This window comes from Ahaetulla prasina, chromosome 3 (assembly GCF_028640845.1).
Source record: "Ahaetulla prasina isolate Xishuangbanna chromosome 3, ASM2864084v1, whole genome shotgun sequence".
In the NCBI taxonomy this organism is placed as follows: Eukaryota; Metazoa; Chordata; class Lepidosauria; order Squamata; family Colubridae; genus Ahaetulla; species Ahaetulla prasina.
This window is the reverse complement of record NC_080541.1, coordinates 142,110,240-142,120,851: the sequence shown is the minus strand read 5'-3', so window position 1 is coordinate 142,120,851 and position 10,612 is coordinate 142,110,240.

The window sequence follows — 10,612 nt, the reverse complement described above, 5'->3', positions numbered from 1 at the left end:
ACCAAGCCATTCCACGCCCACCAAGCCACACCCACCAAGCCATTCCACGCCCACCAAGCCACACCCACCAAGCCATTCCACGCCCACCAAGCCATACCCACCAAGCCATTCCATGCCCACCAAGCCACACCCACAGAACCAGTAGTAAAAAAAATTGAAACCCACCACTGGACCTGATACATAGGCAAAATAATAACTCTTTCTGTGTCAGCCACTGTGCTAGCGAAGATCAAGAAAACACAGTATATTTTTGCTTCTTGGAACTGAAATATGTCATCTGCCAATCACACAAACACTATTGTGAAATGTCCTGATAAGATACTGTAAGATGCTTGCCCAACTTTAATGTCAGCCTTTTCACAGACACTCTCTTATGCTGAGACAACATTGAAGACAACCTGTCTATGTGAATTTTCATGCAAAACGTGACTTGCATGAGAAGAAATGAGCACTACTTGCTGGAAGTAAAATCATTCCACTTCCATTGGTGTACTGATTCTCAACATAGGTTTAAATAGTCCCCAATAAAATATTTTATTTTCAGACGCACTTTAGGGTCCAATCAAAACATTGGGAAAATTATAAGATATATTTAGTAATATTAATCTAATACATATTAGAAATTCCTTTCCTGATAGTCTTTGGCATACACTATGTCGGGGTCTCTAGCAGGGGTGAAATGTAAAATTTGTTACTGCTGGTTCTATGGGCATGGCTTGGTGATGGGGGATAATGTGACTGGGTGGGTGTGGCCAACTTTTTTTTTTACTTTTAAAAGCATTTTTTCTACAACCTCTTCGGCCAAAAAATTTCTTTTAAAAGGCTCCTTTGACAATCCCAGCTGAGTTGCCTGATCGTCAGAGGCTTTTTTTCTTTTAAAGGCAAAATAAAATGCTTTTAAAAGAAAAGAAAAGCCTCTGACAATCACGCAATTCAGCTGGGATTGTCAGAAGGGCCTTTTAAAAGAATTTTTTCTACAACCTCTTCAGCTGAAGAGTTTTTAAAAGCCTCTAACAATCCCAGCTGAACCGCGCAATCATCAGAGGCATTTTTTTTTACTTTTAAAAGTATTTTTTCAGCCGAAGAAAAAAATGCTTTTAAAAGTAAAAGAAAAAATTTCTGATGATTGCGCGGCTCAGCTGGGAATGGGGGGGCCAGGGATTTTTGCTACTGGTTCTCTGAACCATCTGCCGCCATCACTACCGGATCGCGTGATCCGGTCCAAACTGGGAGCATTTCACCCCTGGTCTTCTGCCATCAGGCTGTAGAGCGGCACTGGTCCACGGCCTGCCAGGAACTGGGCCATGGAAGCAAGCGAAGCCCCAACCGTGCACATACGGGGGTGGCATCCATGTCAGCTCGGGAGTTCATGGCCTCCATGACGGCCTTGGACCTGACCCAGTTAGTTGACGGTCCCACTCACATCGGGGGAAACACTCTGGACTTGATTTTCGTCTCTGGCCAGTGGTTGAATGATCTGGAGTTAGGGGAGTTAGTTATCAGACCCTTGTCATGGTCAGATCATTCGCTCCTTCAGCTGGACTTTTGAACCGCCGACCCCCACCGACCCCCACCGACTCGTTGGTTCCGTCCCAGGCGCCTGATGGACCCTGAGAGGTTCCAGACAGAGCTTGGGCCTTCCCTGAGGATTTGGCCCACGACTCGGCTGGGGATCTGGTTGCTGCCTGGGATTGGGCGGCGGCTGGTGCGCTAGACCGAGTTGTGCCTTTGCGGCTTCTGACCCGGTGCCGATCTCATTTAGCCCCTTGGTACTCCGAGGGGTTGAGGGAGATGAAGCGCCGGAGACGACGCCTAGAGAGTATCTGGAGGTCCAGCTGCTCCGAATCTGACCGGACACTAGTTAGGTCCTATATTCGGACCTATCTAGTGGCAATGAGGGTGGCGAAAAGGGAATATTTTTCCACTCTCATTGCATCAGCAGATAACCGCCCAGCCGCCCTGTTTAGGGTGACCCGCTCGCTCCTTCAACAGGGAGCGGTGGATGATCCCTTACAGGGTCGAGCTGAGGAGTTTGGGCAGTATCTGTTTGATAAAATCGCTCAGATTCGGGAAGGGTTGGACACTGATTGGGTAGATCCGGGTGGGGTGGGAGAGGCAGGTCTTGGGGTTACTCTCTGGGATGAGTTTGATTCTGTGGCTCCTGAGGATGTGGACAGGATACTGGGGGGACTGAATGTGACCACATGTTTACTGGACCCGTGTCCCTCCTGGTTGGTACTGGCCACCTGGGAGGTGACACGAGGCTGGCTCCAGGGAATTGTGAACGCTTCTTTAATGGAGGGTGTTTTCCCTACCGCCTTGAAAGAGGCGGTGGTGCGGCCCCTCCTCAAGAAGCCCTCCCTGGATCCAGCTATTTTAGGAAATTACCGTCCTGTCTCCAACCTTCGTTTTGTGGCGAAGGTTGTTGAGAGTGTGGTTGCACGTCAGTTGCCCCAGTACCTGGATGAAACCATCTATCTTGATCCGTTCCAGTCCGGTTTCCAGCCTGGATACAGCACGGAAACAGCCTTGGTTGCGTTGGTTGATGATCTCTGGAGGGCTCGGGACAGAGGTTGTTCCTCTGTCCTGGTCCTATTAGATCTCTCAGTGGCTTTTGATACCATCGACCATGGTATCCTGCTGCGCTGGCTCGGGGGACTTGGAGTGGGAGGCACCGTTCATCGGTGGTTCTCCTCCTACCTCTCCGACCGGTCGCAGACGGTGTTGACAGGAGGGCAGAGATCGGCCCCGAGGCGCCTCTTATGTGGGGTGCCGCAAGGGTCGGTTCTCTCGCCTCTTCTGTTCAACATCTATATGAAGCCACTGGGTGAGATCATCTGTGGTTTTGGGGTGAGTTGTCACCTATACGCTGATGACACTCAGCTGTATATTTCCACCCCTAACCACCCCAACGAGGCTGTTGAAGTGATGTCCCAGTGCCTGGAAGCCGTACGGATCTGGATGGGGAGAAACAGACTCAGACTCAATCCCACCAAGACTGAGTGGCTGTGAATGCCGGCAGCCCGATACAGTCAGCTAGTTCCATCACTGACTGTTGGGGGCGAGTCATTGGCTCCCACGGAAAGGGCGCGCAATCTGGGCATCCTCCTGGATGCACGGCTGTCTTTAGAAAAACATATGATGGCCGTCGCCAGGGGGGCTTTTTATCAGGTACGCCTGTTATGCCAGTTGCGCCCCTTTCTGGATTGGGCTTCCTTATGCACAGTCACCCATGCCCTTGTTACATCCCGCCTGGACTATTGCAACGCTCTCTACATGGGGCTCCCCTTGAAGGGGACCCGGAGGCTTCAACTGGTCCAGAATGCGGCTGCGCGGGTGATAGAGGGAGCACCTTGTGGCTCCCGTGTGACACCTCTCCTGCGCAGTCTGCACTGGTTCCCAGTAATCTTCCGGGTCCAATTCAAGATGCTTGTTATCACCTTCAAAGCGCTCCATGGCTTAGGACCCTGGTATTTACAGGACCGCCTACTGCCACCAGTAGCCTCACACCGACCAGTGCGCTCTCACAGAGAGGGCCTCCTCCGGATACCGTCAGCCAAACAATGTCGGCTGGCGACCTCCCGGGGAGGGCCTTCTGTGGGGCTCCCGCCTCTGGAATGAGCTGACTCCGGGGCTTCGTCAACTCCCCGACCTCCGGACTTTTCGCCGCGAGCTGAAGACGCTGTTGTTTCGACGTGCAGGACTAGCTTGAACATAGTTTTAATTTTAGGGTTTTAATTAGGGTTTTAAACGGGGTTTTAAATTGTATTTAAATTTTTAGGCCGTTATTGAATCAGTTTTTTATATAGTTTTTTTAATTTGTATTATATGTACTGTGTTTTTATTGGCTGTGAACCGCCCTGAGTCCTTCAGGAGAAGGGCGGTATACACATATAATAAATAATAATAATAAAAATAATACAGGATCCAGGCAGCATGCGAAACCATGTCCAGTTGCCCTCTATGGAACTCATCCCTGGTCCCCAAAAAAACTCATCCCTGGAACTCGTCCTTGGTGCCCAAAAAATTGAAATAACTTTTTTTTTTTAAAGCAAAGTAATTCAATGTTTAAAATGGGAATGGAACTGGCCTTTTGTAAGTCTTTTGTAAGTACACAATGCCTGTTTCAGATTAATTGACCTTTTGACACAAAACACTAATTAATTCATATTTATAGGGTGTAATTTTGTATTTTTACTGAAGCATTGTTATATTAATGACTCTGCTAGCAATGGATGTGGCACTTGGGGGCTGGGGGAATCAGACAGTTCCATTTAGTCTGCCACAATGAAATTTCCTGTTAGGAAATTGAAAACAATTAACTTCTTTCAGAATACTATTTTAAAGATAAATACTGGCCCTGTTTCTTTCAGTATTTGTTCCCCTGAGTGCTGCCAATAGTTTAAGCTGTACAATTATTCCTGAAGGTGTATATAATTTTTACTTGTAAACTCATCTGAAATAAAATCAAATAATAATCAAACTACTTTCCAGAGAACTGGGGAGAGGTTCCTTCTGTGGGCTGAGATATCCTTTATCTCACCCTCATCTAGGCTGGAAATCTTCTTCCTGTCTCTTAAGGTCATACTCAGAATTAGGATGATGAATCCTCCAGCAATACAGCTTAATGTGATGGAAGTGGGAAGGCAAAGGCATGGGAAGTAATCAGATCATTGCATTAAACTGAATCGCATATTAATTAAAAAGTTTAGTTTTGACATTGCTTAGGTTTTTCCTTTTGGCAGTGTGGTCTCTGGCTGTCACTCAGGGACATAGGACAGACCTCGGGGTGAAAGAAGACATGGGATACTGTCTTACAGTATCTTCTTCCCAAACACATTAAAAAATTGAGAACAAACGTGTACTATAAATCACAGTCCAGCTATCCCGTGCAGGGCACCACTGTGGACAACTTCCCTTACATATTTCAAACTTTCCTCGTGGTGACTTTCAATCTGATAACGTTTGACTGATAGTGTGCAGAGAGTCCGAACAGATTTCTCCACAATGCATTCTCTTCATTCAACGGGTTATCTGGAAAATCCAGCCCATCAGCCCAGTGTTGAAAAGTTGCTCAAATTCCCATCTTCTGGTTTTCTTCACTTCAGGAGTCAAGGCTTTCACTCAAGAGCTGGGAGGGCAATTTCAAGTTTGTACGTAGGACAAAGAAGGGAAAACCTGAAGGCCGAAAAATAGCAGTGTAAGTAACTATCCAAAGAGAACTTATGCAGTTCTCAAAATATTACTTTTTATCTTTGGTCTAGAGAAGCAGAGCAGTGATATTCTTAAAAGTTGATACAAAGTTGATATTATTAAATTAAAATATTAAGGCACTAACAGATTCCCCGAGATCAGTAAGTGAGAGATAAAGTAAATTCTTGAAATTAGCTGATCAAGCTGTAAGAACATACTGTTTTTCAAGGTATCTGGAAGTGGGCAGTCTGTCTGCTCTGTTCAAAGGATTGAAATTGATTGTGTAATTAAGATTCATAGAATAGGAAAGGATTTAAAAGTCTAGTTCAACTCCTATTAATAAAAGTAATTTTCTGACAGATAACTGACCAGCCACTGTTTAATATCTTTTAGCAAAGGACAACTTATCACTGAGAACAGGTCACATTATCAGGGAGTTCTCCCTAATTTTAAGTTGAACTACACAACCCATGATCCATTGAGTCATGCTTCTTTCTACATATAATATAGACCGGGGCCATTTTCCCTCCCATCATGACTCTCAGTTGAGCCGCAATGAAGCTTTCCCATCCTCCTCCTCCTCCTCCTCCTGTGATCGTAGAATTCAGTCAACAGTAGATAGACTATCACTTCAGTAAGGCAAAGGATGTAAAATATTAGAAAACCTATTCTTTTTAATCATATATGAAGTCTACAGCCTTAGCAATAAAATGAAAAGCGAGCTAAGAGAAAAAAGATGTCAACAATTGAATGAAATCAAAGCCTTGACACTCTATAATTTCTTACAGATTCAAGATGAACCTATGGATCTTCTCCAGTGGATAAGGATAAGGATCTCACATGCTAAGGCGGGGGTGTTGAATATTTTGCAGCTTCTGTATACAAGTAGTCTTCAACTTACGACCACAATCGGGACCAGAATTTCCATTGCTACGCAAGGAGTATGTTAAATGAGTCAGCCCAGTTTTATGACTTTTTTTTTGCCACTTGTTAAGTTAATCCCTGCAGTTGTTAAGTGAATTATGATGTTGTTAAACGAATCCAGCTTACCCAGTTAACTTATCAATTGGGAAGGTCTCAAATGGCAATCATGTAACCCTGAGATGCCGTAACAGTCATACCATTTTTCAAGTGCTTGAATTTTGATCATGTGACTGTGGGAATGCTCTGCTGGTTATAAGTGCAGGGGCCAATTGTCAGTCACTTTTTTCAGTGCTGTAACTTCAAAATGTCATGAAATGAATGGCTGTAAATCAATATGTATTCTATACTCATATTAAATAATTCATTATTTGGAACTTCTTGGACTGTAATCTTGTCTTTTTCTGGGAACTGGAGGACTAGGGAATTAGGAATTAAGAGCTGTGGTGGCGCAGTGGTTAGATTGCAGTTTTGCAGGCTAATTCTGTTTGACTGCCAGCAGTTCGGCAGTTCAAGTCTCACCAGGTTCAAGGTTGACTCACCCTTCCATCCTTCCGAGGTGGGTAAAATGAGGACGCAGATTGTTGGGGACAATAAGCTGAATCTGTAAACTGCTTAGAGAGGGCTGTAAAAGCATTATGAAGCTGTATATAACTCTAAGTGCTATTGCTATTATAGAGTTGATATGTTGTTATTTCTTCACTCCTGATGCCATATCATCAGGAACAAAGGATAAGCAAAACAGGAGCTGTTTTATCACCTGTGCAGTTCTGACTTATAACAACTGGTGTGAAGGTATGTCTTGTCTTCCAAAAGATACAAGAAGGACCCTCATAATGATTTCTCCTTTGTGGCAAAGCAGGGCATTGACAACCATGAAGATTTGTTCCATCCACTTCTCCATCCAAAGTTGCACCTTAACCAGCTAGAACTTACCCTTAATCAGAATATGTCTCAATTAAGTAGAAGAGACGTCTATCAACCAGCTACTAATTTTATACCATTTGTGACAGGGATGGAGTAATCCAAACATATTGTGTGCCACTATTTATGGCCTCTTGCATATTGCACTGAAAAAGTGAGAGGTTTTAGACCAGGGGTCCCCAACCTTTTGAACTTCAGGGACCACTAAATTCATAATTTTAAATCCCGTGGACCAATAATATGATCTGCCTAATGACCAGCTGGATGGCCGTGGCTAGGTAGTCATGTGACTGGGTGGGTGTGGCCAAGTCAATGTCACTTAAGTCAAGGGGCGCCTTGCCAGCCTCTACTCGCCTCTCCCCTCCCAGCCATTCCTCGCCTGCCCGCCTGGGCTCCTTAGGGCCCCTACAAGAAAGAATTGGCAAAACAGCTGGCTCAGTTCAAATTGGATATGAGCGAGAAGGAGGCTCAGCAGAAGCACCTCAATGAGGACTAGGAGCATAGGCTTTCCAAGCAGAGGGAAGACCTGCGGGAGTGCAAGGCCAGGTACCTGGAGGCTCAGCAGGCTGAGATGATCAGCCAGTTCCAGGCCATGATGCAGTCCCACTGGAACGAGGCCCTCCGGCTCTTCACCACCAGCGGCCCTTCCTTCCAACCTTCGCCCAAAGCCCCACACCAGAAGGCCGAAGCAGACCCCAAGTCGGAATTTCTGCCCTCTTCCGACCCTCACAAAAAGACCCTGAAGGGGGAGACGCACTGCAGCAACACAAGCATTCATTGCACGTTTCCAGTCCAGGGGCTGTAGTTTGAGGACGCCTGATTTAGTGCACTATAAAAAAATGCCAATAATTTTTCTGGGGACCACCAAAATTTTCTCGCGGACCACCAGTGGTCCATGGACCACCAGTTGGTGACCGCTGTTTTAGACTATGTTGCACTCAATCATTCAAACCAGTAGTTCTCAACCTTGGCAACTTTAAGATGTGTGGACATCGGTATTCTGGGAATTGAAGTCCACACATCTTAAAGTCACCAAGGTTGACAAATGCTACCTTAGATCACTAGAGTCTAAATGGTCTAAATGACCCAGTCTAAATTCTTTTGTTGACAGAATCTATTTCTCAGTGGAAGAATCCAAACTGAAGCTTATTTAATAGCAGGCTGTCCATACTTTCTTTGAATGCATTCAGAGAAGGAAACTGCCACCTCATTGGTTAATTAGTTCCACTGTCAAATTATTTGTTGGCTTAGGAAGATATCTTTTAACATCTAACCAGAACCTTCCTTCCAGTAACTGCCTCCTAAATGTACTGCAAAACAACATCTTACAATGACACCCAAAATAGCTTTCCTGGATGCATCAATAAATCTACTGAGGTTTATAAGAAGGCTTTAGAAAAATGTGGAGAAAGTACTGGAAAGCAAAGGATCGAGGATGGAGAATAAATATATTATCACCAACACATAGTAAAAAATCCTAGACTCTTCACATTTTCCCTCCTCCCATTTTTCCTCTTTTATTGATACCTTTTTGTTTGGATAGCTCAAAGAGGAACACATATTCTGTAAATGTTGGCAAGTATTTGATACTTCTCATTAACATATAGAACCATGATGGCGAACCTACGCAGAACCATATCTGTGGGCACGCGAGCATTGGCCTAGCTCAGCTCCAGTGCGCATGTGCACGTCGGCCAGCTAATTTTCAGGCCTTCTGGGCCCACCAGAAATCGGGAAATGGGCTGATTCCGGCCTCCAGTGGGTGGGGAAGACTATTTTTGCCCTCCTTCTAGAAAGCCTCTGGAGCCTGGGGAGGGCGAAAAATGGGCCTTCTGGGCCTGTGCCATTGTGTGCCAAAAGCGTGGGGAACATGGGGGGGCCATGCGTGCATGCGTTGGGGTGTGGGGGTCATTGAATTATGGGTGTGGGCACTCTCGTGTGTGACCCCGCCCCCCCCACTCCCCTTGCTTCTGGCACACAACTGCAGAAAGATTAGCCATCACTGATATAGGAGATATTAAATCCTTACTCATAGGCAGCAAAACGATTGTCCCAGGCATGCTGGAAGCTGCAAGAGTGGAACACCTAGCTACATTTGTATTTATTTATTAGGTTTTTATCCTGCCTTTATTAGTTTATATGTAATTTAAAGTGGGAAACATTCAACATACTTCTTCCTTCTCCTCTTTTTCCTCACAACAACACTGTGACATAGGTTGAGCTGAGAAAGGCTGACTGGCTCAAGATCACCCAGCTTGGACAAGAACTCACAGGCTCCTTGTTTCTAGGCCAATACCTTAACCACTAGACCAAAATTGTTCCAGTGAAGTTCTCATTGGTAAAACACTCAATTTGTTGAGTAGGGACATTCAAGTCTGAAGACCTTGAGAAGTGCAGGACAATTGTGCAAATGATTCCCTCCTTCTGTTCATTTCATTCTGTACTGATGCAATCTTTTCCTAATTGGTTTTGGTGTTGATCTCAATAGTTTAATAAGCCAGACTACATGAGAAAACTAGGATCATACTTCAATTACCAGTAGTTTAAAGCAGGGGTGTCCAACCTTGGTCCCTTTATGACTTGTGGACTTCAACTCCCAGAGTTCCTCAGCCAGGACTCTGGGGTTGAATCCTACATTTTCAATGACCAAGGTTGAAACAATTTAAAACTTGACTGATATGTCAAGTACCCAAACAGTATGTCTATGGAGATTCTCAGTCATCCAGGTCATGGTTGTCCCAAAGGTGCTTTTTCAAGAGGTAACTGGGCTTTCTCCAGAAAGTCCAATTGCCTCTTGAAAAAGCATCTTTGGGATACCCAGCCTGTACTTTGGAGGGTCCCTTTGGGTACATCCCCTTGCACACTTTAAAAGCACTGTACTCTGACTGACTCTGTCTCTCTCCCACTGATACAGCAATTCTATAATATTTTCCCCACTAATCAAGGACTGTGTCTGTACAACATGCTCATTCAATTTATCTCATTTCAGGGGTCAAATGACATGAAAGTTTGATGAAATTATTAAGGCACCGGGCTAGAAACCAGGAGACTGTGAATTGCAATCCAGCCTTAGGCACAAAGCTAGCTGGGTGAATTTGCGGCACTTGTGTTCTCTCAAACTAACTCACCTCACATGATTGTTGTTATAGGGCAGTGATGGCTAACCTTTTTGCAGTTGCATGCCAGAAGTGGGGGGAGCACGGGGTCGTGAATGTGCATGCCCACGCCCATAATTCAATGCTCCCCCATACCCCACACCCCTGCGCATGCACGCACATTCCCCATGCTTTGGCACACGATGGCATAGTGGGCCTGGTAGGCCCGTTTTTCGCCCTCCCCAGGCTCCAGAGGCTTTCTAGGAGCCTGGGGAGGGGGAAAACGGCCACCCCCACCACCCTGGAGGCCCTCTGGAGGCCAGAAACAGCACATTTCCCGACTTCCGGTAGGCCCAGAAGGCCAAAAAATTAGCTGGCTGGCATGAACTGGAGCTGTGTTAGGGCAATGCTCGTGCGCCCACAGATAAGGCTCCGCATGCCACCTGTGGCACACATACCATAGGTTCACTATCACGGTT